Genomic DNA, 17,209 nt, shown 5'->3' with positions numbered 1-17,209 from the left:
TTTACAAGGATCTAAAACCTAGAGTAAATCAAAAAACATTAAAAACCAGGTTTTACAACCTAAAACCACAAGTTTAAGCCAAACACACCAAGGTTTTACAAGGACCTCAAACCTATAGTTTTAAATAGAAAGTTGGAAAATAAAAAATAGAACTACCAAAACCACTCGGACCAGCAACCACAACACCAACAACCATGACTAGTACCTACAACAGGTCCTTGATGCTCTTCTCCACCTCCTTTCCTACTTCTACAATAGTCTAGATAATATCAATCGTGGTAAAAATAGGAAGCTCAAGAGCATCAACAATCTTTTTCCTCATACTCTATCTCATTCTCTTGCTGGGCTTTCCTAGACTCCTCACCACAATAGTGTCTAGAGACATGAGAAGAAAAACAACAATTGATATTGTGATTAGGACTAAAGAAGGTAATAGGGATGAGACTCACCATACAAATCTATCTTTTCTTCATACTGCCAAACTTAAAGCAGAGACATCCCTACAAGAAAACTCATGGTTGTAAAATGAAATCATGGTGCTCAAGAAAAAAGTTGGAGTCATTTAAAAAGAGTTGGATCATGAATGTGTTATGAGAGCCCACCTAGAGAAACTTGTTGGTAACATCCCTAAAAAACTAAAGGATTATGAGCTTGAACTCTGTCAACTCTATCACTTCTAGTTTGTGCATCATGATAGCCAGTATGGCCAAGAAAATAAATGGGGAGATCATGTCTGTAGGCACAGCTATGATGAGGATTCTAGGATGGCCTAGCAAGAGAATAAGGTAGAGTATTAGGAAAAAGATCACTAATGCTCCTGAGGTTCCTATTTCTACCACAATTGATATTATCCAAGATACTATAGAAGCAGGGAAGGAGGTGGAGAAGAGCATTAAGGACCTATTGTAGGTGTTGTTCATGGTCATTGGTGTGTTGGTTGCTAGTCTAGGTGGTTTTGTTGTTTATATTTTTTATTTTCCATCTTTCTATTTAAAACTATAGGTTCTAGGTCTTTGTAAAACCTAGGTGTGTTTAGTTTAAACTTGCGATTTTAGGTCCTTGTGAAACCTAGTTTTTTGTATTTTTTGCTTTACTCTAGGTTTCAGGTCCTTGTAAAACCTAGTTGGTTCTTAATGTTGATTTTTTTCTTTTGTTAAAGGGTTTCAGGTCCCTTCAAAACCTATTTTTACCTTGATCTAAAACAAATGCTATTACTGTGGACAAGGGAAATAAGGAGAATGTTGCAATAAAGCAATTTTTTATTCATAAGTCTTAGTTGTTAATTGTACTAAATCTACCTTTCTAGATAGTAAAATATAATTTGTGTTTACCTCATACTTTTTCTTGATGGTATATAACCAATGATTACTAAGCAGTTATGTTTTATGACTTTGACCATTTTGTAGGGCCATTAATTAAAGGATGGTCTCAATTACTTATTAATTATTAGTTCATGAATGCATAACTATTTAATGTCATTTAGTTTCAACAATTCTCATCATTCTTAAATGTAAATCAAGTTAGTATCTAATTTTATTAGTAGTAGTTTTGAGTTTCTAATATTAACTATATGTTTATAATCTTATAAGATGGATTGAATTGTGTTAACCTTTATCATAACTTAATTGATCAATATTAATAATTGATCATGGAACATGATCCAAAATGTCCATAAAATTTAAAGATTTTACACAAATAATAAATTTATTTAGTGTATTTGAGAAGTGTAATTTTGACCAATGAAAATATTATAAAATATATTTTTATGTAAAGATGTAATGCTCCCTTCAACTATATGGTAGTTGTTATTACTAGGTGGTAGATCATTGAGGTAGGAAGTGTGTAAGTTCCACAAATTGCATTCTCTGATTCATTTTCTTATTGTTTATATACACAACATCAATTGAAGAAAATTGATTCCAATTTGTTAATCTTTATCACAACATCTTGTTAGACAATCAAGAAAAGATTTAATGATGTCTTGGAGAGAAATAGTAAACATGCAAGTATTGAACCAAAACCATCTATATAAATTTTCATATTGTAATACTTTTCAAGGAATTTTTTGAATAATGATTGGATAGAGGGAGTTATGATTGATATGATGAAATTTATAGACTTATTGGAATGGCATTCTAATGAACACCATAAGACAAGATACATTTATATCTCTACCCAATTTAGGATGATCATCTTCATCTCATTTAGGGGAAGTAGTTTCAAGATCCCTTAAGTTTCTCAAAAAAATTTTGAAGGAACAATGTCTTTAGGGATCCCTAAATATTCTAATGATATAACATTATGTGTAGAGAAACATCAGACCAAAAATAGACTGAGCTAGCAAATGAACAAAGCCAACTACAAAGGACAATGAAACTAACAAAGGCAAAGCAAATGAAAAGATGACATAGAAATAAAGACACAAGAACAAAAGGGAACTATCCCATCATCTTCATCATCTCAGTATCTTGTAGCTCCAGCTAGTCCATTTTGTTAGCAATGTCTTTTAGCTCACTAATATTAGAAGGGGCCCCAACATTCATTTTCCTTGTGTTGGCCTCGGTCCTCTTCCCAATGCTTTCCTTTCTGTCAACAATACCACCTTGATCCTTAGCAACTATAAAGATGGATTTCTCCTTCGGATTACCTTCCAACTCACTGATGATAATTTTTATGTGTTAATTAGGGGCCTTGCGAATATTTGTTATCCAAATCTAGTACTTGGGCCTCGATCCTGTAGAAAATAGCCATATCAATTAAGGATACCATGGCTAGAGTGTCATTCCCAATAGGATTATTCCCTTTATTTCCCCCTTCCATAGCTCTCATCCTCTCTTTCTGATCCATGATCTGGTGAAAAACTTACTTTATGGACCTAAAGTTATCAAGTGGGCTACTTCTAACATTATTTAGAAGGTTTATTTCCTCCTCTCTTGTATTATCACTTAGAATAATCATTACAGAATTAATGAGGGCTTGGAGATCCATTTTTCCTAGCTCCACTTCACCAAATTTCAAATCAATTTCCTCCCTTGCAATCCTAAGACTGACTAAGTCCATGCTCATATTTTTCCTAGTCACCTTTCTAGTTTTTTGAGGAACAATGTTAGGAGTCACCATCTTGGCTCTAGCAAAAGGTGTCTTGGTGATATCAACTTCTTATAGAGAGGAGGCTCCCCATACTATTCTTTGATGAGGTTAAGAGGAGAGTCCAAGATCCTCCCACCTTTTGTGTTACCCTTTCCCAATTTATGCTTCTTTATAGCATACTAACTAGTCCCCACCTCATGCATATCAATATTCATGGCATCTTCGTCATCTTCATACTCATCAAACAAGATGATAACCTTATTTTTTTTTTCAATCACAGCGGTTTTACCCATTTTTGGAGGCCTTGCCACCTTTCCCTTCTTCTCAACCCTCTTACATTTGATTTTCTTACTAAATCACATCCCTTCACTTTTAGTATCCATGGAGTCCTCACCATTTTCGGAGGCCTCACCACCTTTCTCTTCTTCTCAACCCTCTTACATTGGATTTTCTTACTAAATCACATCCCTTCTTCTGACTCCTCTAGTTTCTCTTTATGTTTCTTAGCTATAGGAAGCTTCTTTAGGGTCTTCACATGAGTTCTATGAGCCAAACTCGTACCCTTCTCTTTGAATTTTTCCATCATCACCTCATCATCTAAATGCAACCACTCACTTTCCTTCATTTTAGAGAAATCTTGAGAAGCCCCAAAGGCACTATCTTCATCTTTCTTTGTTTCTATCATCTCTAGGACTTTACCAACAATATGGCCTTTAATATGCTCACAGATGAGCAACAATAAACCCTCATGGGGTGGGGGGTTGGTTGTCAAAGCTTTCTTCCTAAATATGTTAATACTAGAGTGCATGGAAGATACAAGATAAAAAGGGATGGAAACCTTAATATCATGGTAGAAATGATTTAGAAGAAAACAAATGATGTGAACAAATTCGTAAAAATCTACCATCTAGTGTAACATAATAAATAATGTCCCTCAAAACAAAGAGCCATAATTTCTTGATACACCCAGACTGGAAGTAGGTCTTACCTTCTTGCTTCACTAAAAAAGCTCTCTCTCCTAGTTCTTTGGGAAAATTGATAATGGTCAGGTCTAGGAATTTCCAATCCCTATAAAACCTTATGCCAACCATTAGAAGACATGTTACCATAGAAACAAGCTCTTCCACAATGGAGAAATTTCTTCTACCCACTAATAGAGTGCCCTCATTCCAATTTCATAGAAAAAATTAGGTAATGTTTACATTACCACTATAAAGCGTTACCATAAAAGTAGTAAGGCTAACCCTTTCCTGAATCTCATAGAATTTCATCCTCTTTTTCCACTTATCACAATTTTAGGGTTCCCAAAACCTACGCTTGTATGCCTAGAATGTGAGCATACCTCTATGAGTCATTATATCTGAGATTGCTCAAGAATGAGGTCTCAAATGATAGCTCAAATCTTTCTATTCATGGAGTACAAGAGTTTGTGATGGAGGCCCTTAGTTTGACCTAGTTTGTGCCTATGCAAGTACACCATAAAATGAGAGAATCAAAGATCAAAATATGAATGCAAATGAAGATGCAAACTAATCTAAATGATGGCAATGCAAAGCAATGCAAGAAAGGAAATCTAATCTATGAAAGGAAATAACAATGCAATATTAATCTATGAAAACAAATATGGATCCAAGCTAATATGAAAATGCAAAGATGGATCATGATAATGGAAGAAATGGATGCATGGGAAAAGAAGATAGAAGTTCTCCACAAAAAGATTTAATGCTCAAACTCCTCCAAAAATTGCTCTCCAAACCTACAACATAACAATAGCATAATCGTGAATGTCAAAACTAAGGAGAGGGCTCTCCCTTATAAAGAAGAATAGATGATTAGGATTAAGAGGCAATAAGATTTAATCAAGGGTGGAGAAAGAATGATCTATGTGAGACAAAATTCCATTGTTGAGAAAAGAGGAGGAAAATTAAATGGAATCCCACTTAGAAATATGTGCATTTAAGTGTAGAGGAAAAAAAAAGATTTATTTAATTTATTTCCTTTTTTTCAAGTGCAAATTTATTTATTTAATTAAAAGAGGGATTTTCTTTTAATTCAAAGGGGATTTTATTTAATTAAAAGGGAGCAAGTTCTTTTGATTAAATAGGAAATATTTAATTAAATTAAAAGAGGGGTTTTCTCTTAATAAATTAAATATGGATTAATTATTTAATCAAAAAAAGTTTTTCTTTTAATTAAATAAGACTTAGGATAAAATGATCATACCTTTAGGCAATATTGATATAATTAAATTAATTACAATTTGATCAAAGAAATTGATTTGAATTGATTTAATAAAATATTACAAACCATTGATTCAAAAAAATTGATAAATTGAATAATGGGGGCCCATATACTAGGTGAACATTTTAGGGTGCATACATTTTCCCCTCTTTGACTAATGTGTGATCGATTTGGGATCACAAAACAACCCAGATGTGTCGTCAATTTAAAACACATCAGGACAAAGAATAAAAATAAATTTTGACTTTAAAAAGTTAAGGATAAAATTGATAAAAAAATGAATCAAGGATTGAAGTTGATAGGTACTTCCACCTTGTTATCGAAATTGAAATGAGATAGAGGAGAAATAAAAAATTGATAAATTTGATCAAATCAAACAAAAGATAAAGTTATAAGAATCTCAGAACTAAGGTATATCATCAAGCATGAAATATTATGCTCCAAAGGTATGTTAGAAGAAAAGTAGTGGGGTAAAAGAAAATGGAAGATAGAAGTTTGGAAGATATGGAAAGAAACATAAAGAAGAAAAGAAATTTTTGTAAGAAACATAATGCCCCAAAATCAAACAACTGTTTAAGATAGAAGTTTCTATTGAGATCATGAAAGAAGATAAGGAAATGAAGATCAAAACATGACCACAATTGATTAAAAGTCCACAAGAAAGATGAAGGGAAAACCCTCTCAAACTCATAATGTAGCCTAAAAATGCAAACAAACATGAAGTCTAATAATGTAAGCTACATGAAAATTCAAAGGTGTACTTGAAAAAGAGAAACTATAACATAGGATTTTGTGTTCATCATTCATTAGAGAATGTTAAAGAAATTATTTTCATAATTGGGCCATTATTAATGGACATTAGCAAATCACACAATCATCACTAGTCACAAGCGCAACTATGAAGATATGAATTTCATTCATATCGGATTGGAATGTGGAAAGATTATAACATAAGAATCAAAGACATAAAGGTCAAGATGACTTTGATCTTAGCTTACCCAATTTAATGTAGCAACGCCATGCTCACACCTGGAAAGATTATAACATAAGCATCAAAGACATAAAGGTCAAGATGACTTTGATCTTAGCTTACCCAATTTAATGTAGCAACGCCATGCTCACACCAAGGCATAGATGTCAGGATGATCGTAAGAATGGTTGTGCAAAAATAGTCAAGGATTATGCCTCAAATCTCCTAAGTGTTTCAAGGGGACAACAAGAGACAATCTAGAGTTTCAAGACCACACCCACAAGCAGAAAATAAATAAAAATATGCCCCATGCCCCAAGTCCTCTAGCTATGCATCCTAGAGAGACTTATCAGACAAGGACACTCAAAAAAAATGAACGAAAATCAATAACAATCAACACATTAAGAAAAGATCATGATATAGGTCAAGCATTAAGTGTTTGTGTTTAAAAATTTGAGTGTGTTAACTAATATTGAGTTCTAAGGATAAGGATTGAATGCTTGTAAGAAGGTAAGATCACATGAAAAAACTAGGTAAGACCAAACCAATAAGTGTTGAAAAACACTCGATGTTAGGGGTTGTATTGAAAAATACAGTTGGGGTGGTGTTGAAAAACACAATTTGCAAGGTGTCCTAAAGACTAGCACAACCAAGAGACCAAAGTGAACACAATTATGCTCCCTAGATAAAGACCAATTCCAAACCAAGGCAACAAGGACAAGGCATGATGGAGACAGGCCAAGTGTCGAGGACACGTGCTAAGAAATAGGGGTGCAAAGGCCTCAAGTAGTGTACCACTTGGTTTTATTTTTTTAGAGAACATATAATTTTTTTGGATATTTATCAAGTGCTTATTACTAAGATGATCATTTTTTAGGACATTTTCCAATTCATAGAATTTTGAGAGTATATCATTTTTTTGTATTTTTGAAATATACCATTCTTGTATTGTTATTTTAGGATCAATAAATATGTACAAAGATGCCCCCAGACAGAACAGGCATCATGGATAGAACTTCTTCAAGTGCAAGACATTGATAGGATCAGGAAACTGCTCTCCCTCTATTGTAGACAATAAATAGGCACCACACCCAAAATTTTTTGTAATAATGTAAGATCCAAGCCAATTAGATTTAAATTTACCCTATCATCTCTATTCAGTTGATTCTTATGATTTTCACATACGACAAGATCTCCCAACTAGAATTCTCTATGGTAAACTTTTTTGTTGAATGCTTTTGACTTGCACTTTTGATAGACCCTCATATGGTCAAATGATGCTTGATGTTTCTCATCTAGAAGTTTTAACTCTTGAAGTCTAATGGCATGGTATTCTTTATATGTAACTAGACCTTTGAGGGAAACTCTAAGTGAAGGAATATCAACCTTTAAAGGTAACACTGCTTCAACACCATATGTAAGGGCAAAAGGAGTAACCTTAGTAGGAGTACGAATACTCATTCTATAGGCCCACAAAGTCAGAACTATTTGTAAGTTATAGTCCCTACCATTCTTATAAATTGTTCTATATAAGATTTTTAGAATGGTTTTATATGATGCTTTTGCTTGACCATTTCCTTGTGGGAAGTAAATGGAGGACCAATGTTGTTTTATCTTGAATTTCTTACAAAGTTTTTTAAGGTCCTTATTTTTAAACTGGCCTTCATTGTCAATGATAATCTCATAAGGAACTCCATATTTATAGATAATATGATTCAAAAAAATTAGAGAAACTATCTTTCCCAAGGCAATAGAAAGAGGGACAACTTCTACCCATTTAGTGAAGTAATCAGTAGCAATGATAATAAACATGTGTCCACATGATGAGTTGGGATGAATTTTCCCAACAAGATCAAAGGCCGAACACTAAAATGGCCAATGAGAGATAGAAGGAATGAGTTCCCTACCCAAAGCATGTATTAGGTTACCATTTTTTCAACACTTTTCACATGAATTAGCAAAAGCTACTACATCAATCTGCATCGTGGGCCAATAGTACCACACCCTAAGCAACTATCAAGCCATGGAAAGACCATTAGAATGTCCCCCACATATGCCCTCATGGATGTCAACTAACGCTTGATTGGATTGTTCCTTTACTAAGCATATAAGAAGTGTTCCATCTAGACCCCTCCTATACAAATCTCTAAAGATAAGGGAATGATGAGAGGCATTTTGAATAACATTTATGCATTAAGATTGGTTAAAGGTGTCAGGTATAATACCATCACAAAGATATGATAATAGAATGACTGACAACCAACAAGGGTACAATGTTTTGAAACTAGTATAATGTTTGATATCCATTTAGCATAGTCAATAGCTCTTATGAATTTTGCACCAAGGAGTTTCTCTAATTCTTCCTTGGCTAGGAGATCTATGTGAGGATGCATCTTTCTCAATTTATGCTTAATTGGTTTAACACCTGGAGCTATGGATAAGTAATACATAATCATATTAGTGTCCAACCCTGGCATATTTGAATAAGTCCATGCAAAATTGATCTTATTTTCTCCTAAGAACTTAGTGTAGGATTCTTTTTCTTGCAATGACAAAGACTGAGCCAAATGTATCATTTGTGGAGCTTCATCCATACCCAAATTGATTGCTTCTATTAGTTCAATAAGCACTGAAGATCTATCTTGAAGATAACTAGGGAGATGATCAAGTACCTCATCCTTAGGTGCCTCAGAGAGGTTTTCACCCTTGGATATGTCCTTTCTTTTTACTTTTTTTGGTTTTGACACCACCACATAGTGGTTTTTTCCATCAGAACTCCTATTCTTGTTATTTTCTTTTCTTTTTATTTTGCAACTAAGGTACTTGATGTTTGGCTCTATCATGTAGGTAGTTGGTTCACTGGTGAAAGAGACTATGTGTTCAATGGCATTCAAATAGAAAGCTATCTCATAATCATTTTAAAACATTAAAATCTTAAGTTCATGATTGCATTGGGACTAATCAATCATAGGATGAACAAGGGGTAAATCAATAACTAGTTCAAGGTTATGAATATGAATGATATCTCTAGTGACCAAAGAGTTAGAGTCTATCAAGTAACTTCCTAAACTACCCAAACCAAGATTTGTCCTAGCAAGTGAAGAATCGCTAAGGTAACATGTGAGTTCAAATCATCTAATCCTATATGTAAATCATCAACTAACTTGAGTTGAGAACTATATGTATGAACAACATCAATATCCATATCAACTATAGAAGGCTCCAAGAGGGAGTCCCATTCATACTCATTGGAATCTATTTCTGAATCTTGACTAGGATGCTTACACCATGAAGACTTGGGATGCCTGAACATGGAAGCCTCAATATCATCAAGGGTCACACTATCTCATTCTAAATTTTCAATTGTCTCATGAGATATTGGACAATCTGAATCTTCCCAAAGGAGATTAATAGAAGGGATCCAATCTTCACACATATCTTGTTGATTTTCCAAATTAGGTATGTACTCTTTTTCTTCTTCACTATCCAACTTATCAAAGATAGGAGCAACATTATTGTGATTTGCATATCCTAGGCCAACTAGCTTCTTAGACTTGCATCCAAAAAGACTATGATCAAGGGGTTTGGCTCTAGCATCCAATCTATTACTAAGAGGGCCATATCCAAGATAGCCCATCTTCTAGACAAAAGTATACCCTTTTCTATAAGCTTTAGGAGAGGGAGTAAAGTTCTCATTGTACAGATACTTCCTTTCTCTATAAATCTAATCTTTAATGACCACATCTTCTTTCTCATCTTGATAGGCACTGATGACTGTACAAATGTGTCAAATAATGTCATAGATGAAGAGGAAGGTTTCATCTCTTGTGAAGGTTTACCATAAGACCTTGGGGAAACTAGTAATGTTGCAAGGGAGTTGAGTTGATACCCCCCCATGACAAGGTCTATGGATTTGAACTTTTCTTTACATTCAACTAAAGTTGCATCAAAATCATCAGCTTCTCTATTGGGGGGAACATAAGTACTTTCTGAAGTTGAGTTAACAAAAAAAGTACCATCCCCAGGTATAAAAATCTTTGTTCTGTTGTAAGGGAACTTAACACACTAATGATAGGTAGATGGAACTACTTTCATATCATGAATCCATCGTCTACCAATTAAAACATTGTACGCAAGGGGTCCAACATCAACTATTTGGAATAAAAAAAAAAATCAATAGGAACAACCCTAATGGGAAGGATGGCCAACCCCTTTGAACTTCTCTCTGTCTTATCATAGGCTTTGATAATAATCTTCCTTTTGGTATCAATAACTTGTTTAGAATAACCTAATGTCTTTAAAATACTCAAAGAAAAAATATTAAGCCCAACACCCTTGTCTATCAACACATGCCTAACATGGGTTATATGGATCATGACCTCAATATGAAGGGAAATATTGTGCGGATGGATCACAGATTTATCATCTTCCTCCAAAAAGGAAAGGTAATGAGGGCTAGAAATATGATTAACCATGTTCTAGAATTGATCAACATCTAAAATTTTTGGGGACATTCACCATATGCAAAGCATCCTCAAGGACTTTTTTGTGTCTTAGAGACAACTCTAAAAGCTCAAAGATCAAAATTTGATTAGGGTTTCTTTACAATTGATCAATAAGATTATAATTCAACCTAGGATTTACCACTAGTTTTGAAGGAACATACTTGGATTACACTTGTTTTGGCTTACTTGGTTGGTTTGAACTAGGTCCTTTGATGACAATGGGACCTTGACTTCACATAATAGCATTGAGACTTTGAGAAGACATTTGCTTAGGTTTACTTGAATGGTTTGAATTGGGTCCTCTAATGACAAGGGGACCTTGATATAACTCTCTAGAGTGACCACCCCTTAGCACCAAAATAGGTCTTTCACCAAGGAGAGGAGAGCTTAAATTTAAATCATAACCACTGGGATCTTTATCTTCCATCATGTTGACACTTTCTTCTACAACCTCAAGCATGTTGACAATATTTTCTACATTTGCATAAGTGTAATTGATTGTAGCCTTGTCATTCTTAGGTTGGGAAGCTTCCCCTTTCTCATACTTGGGAAAAGGCTCTTTAAATGATGTGTGATCAGCATTGGTATTTAATCCACTTATTTCAATTTTTCCATTCTCATGTTGCTGGCACAATATCCGCCGGGCATTAGGAGCCCATGGATGAATAGCCACTTGATAGGAATCCATCGAATGATTATAGCCTAGAATTCTATGGGCACCTTCTAAAAAATGATAGTGAGCTACCACCGATACATGATGATAGTTAGTCACCAAATAAGATCTTGAACAACATGTTTAAATCTCCCATAGCTTTCAATATCATGTCCAATGCCATTTTGAAGTTTGAAATAGACCTTCTCATCCCACCACCATGGCTTAACTTTAGGTATGCGGAAATTTGCAGAATCATAAGGGTTCACAAGATTACAAGAAAGGAGCTCCATGAATATCTCTTCATATGACACACCCAATTGTGTAAAGTTTAGTTTCTTTCCTTTAGGCCTTTCTTGATATCTTGGCTTGTTACTTTGTTGATTGGCACTAGCCAAATGGAGAAAAAGTTGGTCTTTAGGCTTAGAGGAATCCACAACTCCATCATTAACCACTTGTTTATTCATATTCCAATATGTGTTTTTCCCTTTATCCTTGTAATTGTTGTTATTCTAACCATTGTTGTTGTTGTTTCTATTTTTTGTCCAAATACCTTGCTCTCTCCAAACATCCTCCATTCTAAATGCAGCTTCAACCATGGTATCAAAGGACTCAAAAAGCATCTTCTTAACTTTGTACTTCATCTTAGGAATCATGTTAGCAATGAGGATTTCAATCTTTTCTTTCTCAAGAATAGTCCTAGAATAGCAAGAGAACTATCATCTCGATCTTTACAAGAAAGTAACAAACGATTCTCCTTGATTTTTCTTTGTATGACGTAATTCCAATAGCAAGATAGATCATGAAAGATTGTATGCAAAGTGTTAAATAAATCTTTGAATTAACTCAGGGGATGTCTTAACAGGAGGAGTTATATTGGTAAGCCATTCCATTGCTTGACCCTTAAGACTCCTTGGAAATAATCTCATAAGGTATGAGTCCTCATGATGAAACTCAAAACTCATAGTATAGAACTAATGCACATGAACATTTGAATCCCCAATTCCATCATAATTGTATATATTAGGGGATCTCAATTTTTCTAGGAAATTCTTTCATGTCAACACTCTTATCAAAAGGATTAGGAAAAATTGAATCAAGTGAAAAAGAACTCTTGGGTGTCAATATTTGCTTCAATTGGTCAATTTCTTCTTTCATAGAGGAGTCATGCTTTTGGATCTTTTTGTCTACATCAAAGTTGTAAGGGGCCTTAGCACCCTTGTTGATTAAATGTTGAAAGCATGCATCTCTATTTTGGTCCATATATGCTTCCATATGTTGCTAAAAATGTGGGTCTGGTTGCATAGCCATGAAATCATAAGAATTATAGTCAAATTTTGAGCTACCACCTCTATATTGTGAACCATGATGAGCTTGTTGTGAAGGTTTTCTTAAAACTCTAGGAGATGTTGGTCTCCTATAATAATGATGTCTTGAAGCTCTCCTTCCTCTAGGGCAAGGAGATCATGAAGGTGTTCTTGAGTGTCTTCCACTTTTTGGAGTCTTAGGAGGGGTGGATGGAGGAGAGTTGTTTCCACCACCAATGTGCACATTGTTGAATTTATTGTCAAGTTAGGAAGCCACAAGAAGGTCCTGTGCTTCTTGATGGGATTTCCTTTCTATCTCAATCATAACTTTCATTTCTTCCTATAGGCGTCTAGATTGTTCTTCCTTCTTAGCTTATTCTTCTAGAAGGGATTTTCTCTCACGGTCAAGTACTTTGAGTCTGCCACTTGCATAACATAAAGGTGTCATGAGCGGTGAACACGGTCTTGACTATCTAAGCCGGTTACTAGTGAATGTTGCATTCACACAAGTGCTAGAAGGATCACTAATTTGATCATCATATTGGAATTTCTCTTCTTGATAGGTATAATGCTTACCTTTCTCATCCCTTTGGTGTGCATCCAAATATCTATCCTCATTATGGGATGAGGTTGGTCTATTTTCATGAATGGAAGCACCACTCAAAAAATCAACATAGTATTCACCACTTCAATTCTTCTTTTGTGGAGCCATTTTGAAATCCAATCCATATCCAAGTGAGGTAATGCTAAGGGTGTACTCAACTCAATAAGGTCACTACTAGGGTCAAACAAAGCTTTTGGAATATTCTCAGGTGATTGAACAAACACAAGTTCTTTTTCCTTACATCTTTGACAAGTTTGAACTAAAGGCAATTGTTTAAAGATGACTTGAGGTCACTTTCCTTAATCTACTTGATATCTTATTGTGACCAACATGAAAGAAAAGGTACTAGGTGATAAGACAACCCTAAGAAGTGTTGGTACCAAATTAGGATAGTAAAAGAACTCACTTGTCCAAAAGAGATGTGATAAGATAGAATTTTGCAATAGGAATAAACCAACACTACCAAAGAGGTGCCCACAACTTTGGGTGAATACCCTAGCACATATGGACCAGGAGGATGATTTACTCAAATTATAAATAATTAAAATTGAATTTTTATGAAAGTTTATGGACAAGAAATTACTAAGACTCTCCAAACATAATATCAAAGAATCCAAAGGTATATCTTTCTCAACAAGGATGGTCTTTAACTCACTGACTCCAAACAAGGTCACTTGTGAAATCAAAGATCACTTCAAGGGGTCAAAGCACAACAGCCCAAAGTGCAAACAAGTTTCTAACAGATCTATGAGATTTCCACAATCCATGCATAAGAGTTCTAGTTTTTGGGTTAGATTGTGTGCAGTTTTTTTAATCATCAACGTTTCGGATCATACTACATGATCCATCATATTTTTTGTTCTTCATGTTCTCTAGCATCCTGATGATGGATCATGTAGTATGATCCGAAACGTTGATGATTAAAAAAACTGCACATAATCTAACCCAGAAACTAGAACTCTTAAGTTTCTAACAATGGGGTAAGTAGCCTAATTCTAACTAGATCAACCTAGAGAGACTAGAAATAATAAGATAGCAAAGCATTTTGATCATAAAGTCTCAATTTATGAACTCAGATTTTATTTTTTTTAAATATCCAACTAGGTGTGATAAATTTTGAATCATAAACTAGGCATGCAAGATAACAATAAGGAATTTCAAGAAAACTTCTTCAAAAAATGAGCAAGGGGCAAAGAAACCTTGCACATAAACAAAATAATGTTATAGTATCAATCTATCCCTAGAACCACTACTGTGTATGTTCTCAAAATATTTTCCAATCACACACATAGTCCTAGAAAAGAAAATTTGGCAGCACTATGGTTCTTAGTAATGTTCAAATCTATAGATTTTGCAATCTAGAGTGGGCGAAATCCAATCCTAGCACACAAAGGTTTTGACATATTTCAAGAATTTAATCAATCGAAGATACTAAGGATATCTGACAACCTAACAAAGGACTACATCTATAAAGATTTCCCCCACAAGGACATTTATATAGCGGTTGCTACTACCACATTAAAAATGTTTATTACCTCTTAAAGTTCTATCTACGTGGTTGACCCAATAAAGAGAATGTCCACTACGGTTAACCCTCTCTAATCAAAGAAGACTCACAAAGTTGTACCACATGGAGACTTGATTTGGATTCAAGGGTTCCAAGTTTCTAATGTCCCAAAAAGGAATAGAGCATACTCCTCTAGCCTCTTTACCTTACCCAAACATAACAAACAAGATTCTTTGACATTCTAATTCAAAATCACCTCACAAATTTTTTGGAAAAGCCAATAACAAACACCACCAATCTCAAAAGAGAAAGGACTAATGGATGTTGAGGACAAACCCAAGTAGAATAGTGAGATAATAACAAATATCCTTCTCTACTTACAACGGGATCTATCATCAAGAAGAGCTTCACATGTAAGGAAAGCGAATGAAGCACATTCTCTCAAGAATTCTATGAATAATGTTCATAGGGCCTAATTACTATGTGAAACACATATGCAAAAAGTAAATCTAGATCCAATTTTAGAGCACCAAATGAAGCATGAATCTATGAAAGCATGTAAAAGCACTCAAGCCAAACAAATGAGAGAGTTCATTTTACTTCCAAATCCAAATGTTATAGAGATCCAAAAACATACCTAATAATCCTTGCAATGCGTCTTTTCTCTATTGTACCTTTTGTTTATGCTTGAACATTCACTCGCAATGAACAAAGCAATAAGTAAAACAAGCAAACACAAGATATGCAATATAATCCAACTTATGCAAAATTGGGGTTAGATCTGAAAATCTAATTTTTAAAATTGATAATAACCAGAAAATAACCCAAATGAAAGCTCAATCATGCATTGATCCATGTGAAAATTAAATGCAAACTATAAATACAATGCCCTTTTTAAATTGATTTTTGACCTAGTTAACAAGATTGGACCTATATAATATGAATTCGAATCCAAAATCCTAAATGTAGAAAAGAGACCCCTATCAAAAATCAGAGAGCTTTCCAAAAATGTTAGAATTTTAAAAATATCTTTTTATTTGTGCCCTAGAGAGCCATTTTTTCAAAATAGACTAGCTTTTGCAAATCAAATTATTGAGCCTTAATATGATCTTTAAAATTAAAATACAAAGAACCAACCTTGTTTAGAATTTAGAGTCCTTTCCAAAAATGTAGATGTTTCTGAAAGTCACTAAGTTGTGCCTTAAAATGATTTTTCATGAAAAAGAAAGAAAACATTATAAAAACTCAAAAATACCTTAGAAAAATTTAAAAATTTAACTTAAACTTCTCTGATATGTTGCCACCTTGCAAAAGAAAATTCAAACCAAAACACCAAGCCATTTGGGAGATATGATCAAATCTTTAAGATATATGGTTTTTTGTCTCCAAATAGATCCGCATAAGGGGGTTATCTCCAAAAATATCTAAAATCAGCAAGTAAAGGTGGGTTGCCCCATGGTGGGCGCCAAATATGTATGCCTAAAATGTGAGCACACTTCTATGAGTTATCATATCCAAGATTGCTCAAGAATGAGGTCTCGAATGGCGGTTCATAGCTCTCTATTCATGGAGTGCAAGGATTTGTGATGGAGGCCCTTAGTTTGACCTAGTTTGTGTATATGCTACTTTAGTATGTTAGAAACACTAAATTAAAACAATCAAAAAGCATTTGCATACTAATTTAACATAACTTCATGAGAGACAAAGTGAAGTCCTCAAATGAGAATATGAACCATGGATAGGCTCTCTCAATGAGGATGATCACTTGATGTAGAGGTGTGTCTAATAGCTAAGATGGCTTGATTATGTATGTATGCTCAAATGCTCAAATGGGCTTCAATGGAGAATTTTTGATAGATTTTGGTGAATGGATTTGATGTAAAAATGGCTTCTCAAAATGGCATTATGGCTTTACTTTCTAGATTGTGTTAAAATGGCTTGGAAGAGGATTCCTTAAATAGGCAAAGGGCTTGAGGGATCAAGGGCTAGGATGCAAGGATGGGAGAAAGCTTATGGAAGATTTAGATTGAATGAGAGGAGAGCACATGGATTGTGCTTCCTTACAGCCAATCAAAGAGTGACACATGTCACAGGGTCATTAGTTAGAGCAAGAGGGGTTGAAGGGTCAACAAAAGAGGCTCAAAGCTCATAAAGACTCTCATAATGGCTTGTAAGAGCAATGAATGGGCTTGTAAGAGTCATTTATGGCTTTGCAGGCTTCATAAAATTTTATGGTTGGGATATTTGTGAGAGAGTTGAGATATTTTAACTTGGATTGGATTAAGAAAGTCTTAAGCATGACTAAGAATGCGCAAATGATTAAGGCTTGGATT

The sequence above is a fragment of the Cupressus sempervirens genome, chromosome 5 (genome assembly GCF_028749045.1).
Source record: "Cupressus sempervirens isolate cs-2001-9-10 chromosome 5, ASM2874904v1, whole genome shotgun sequence".
NCBI classification, from domain to species: Eukaryota; Viridiplantae; Streptophyta; class Pinopsida; order Cupressales; family Cupressaceae; genus Cupressus; species Cupressus sempervirens.
The sequence above is the reverse complement of the archived record's forward strand: the minus strand, read 5'-3'. Positions refer to the sequence as shown.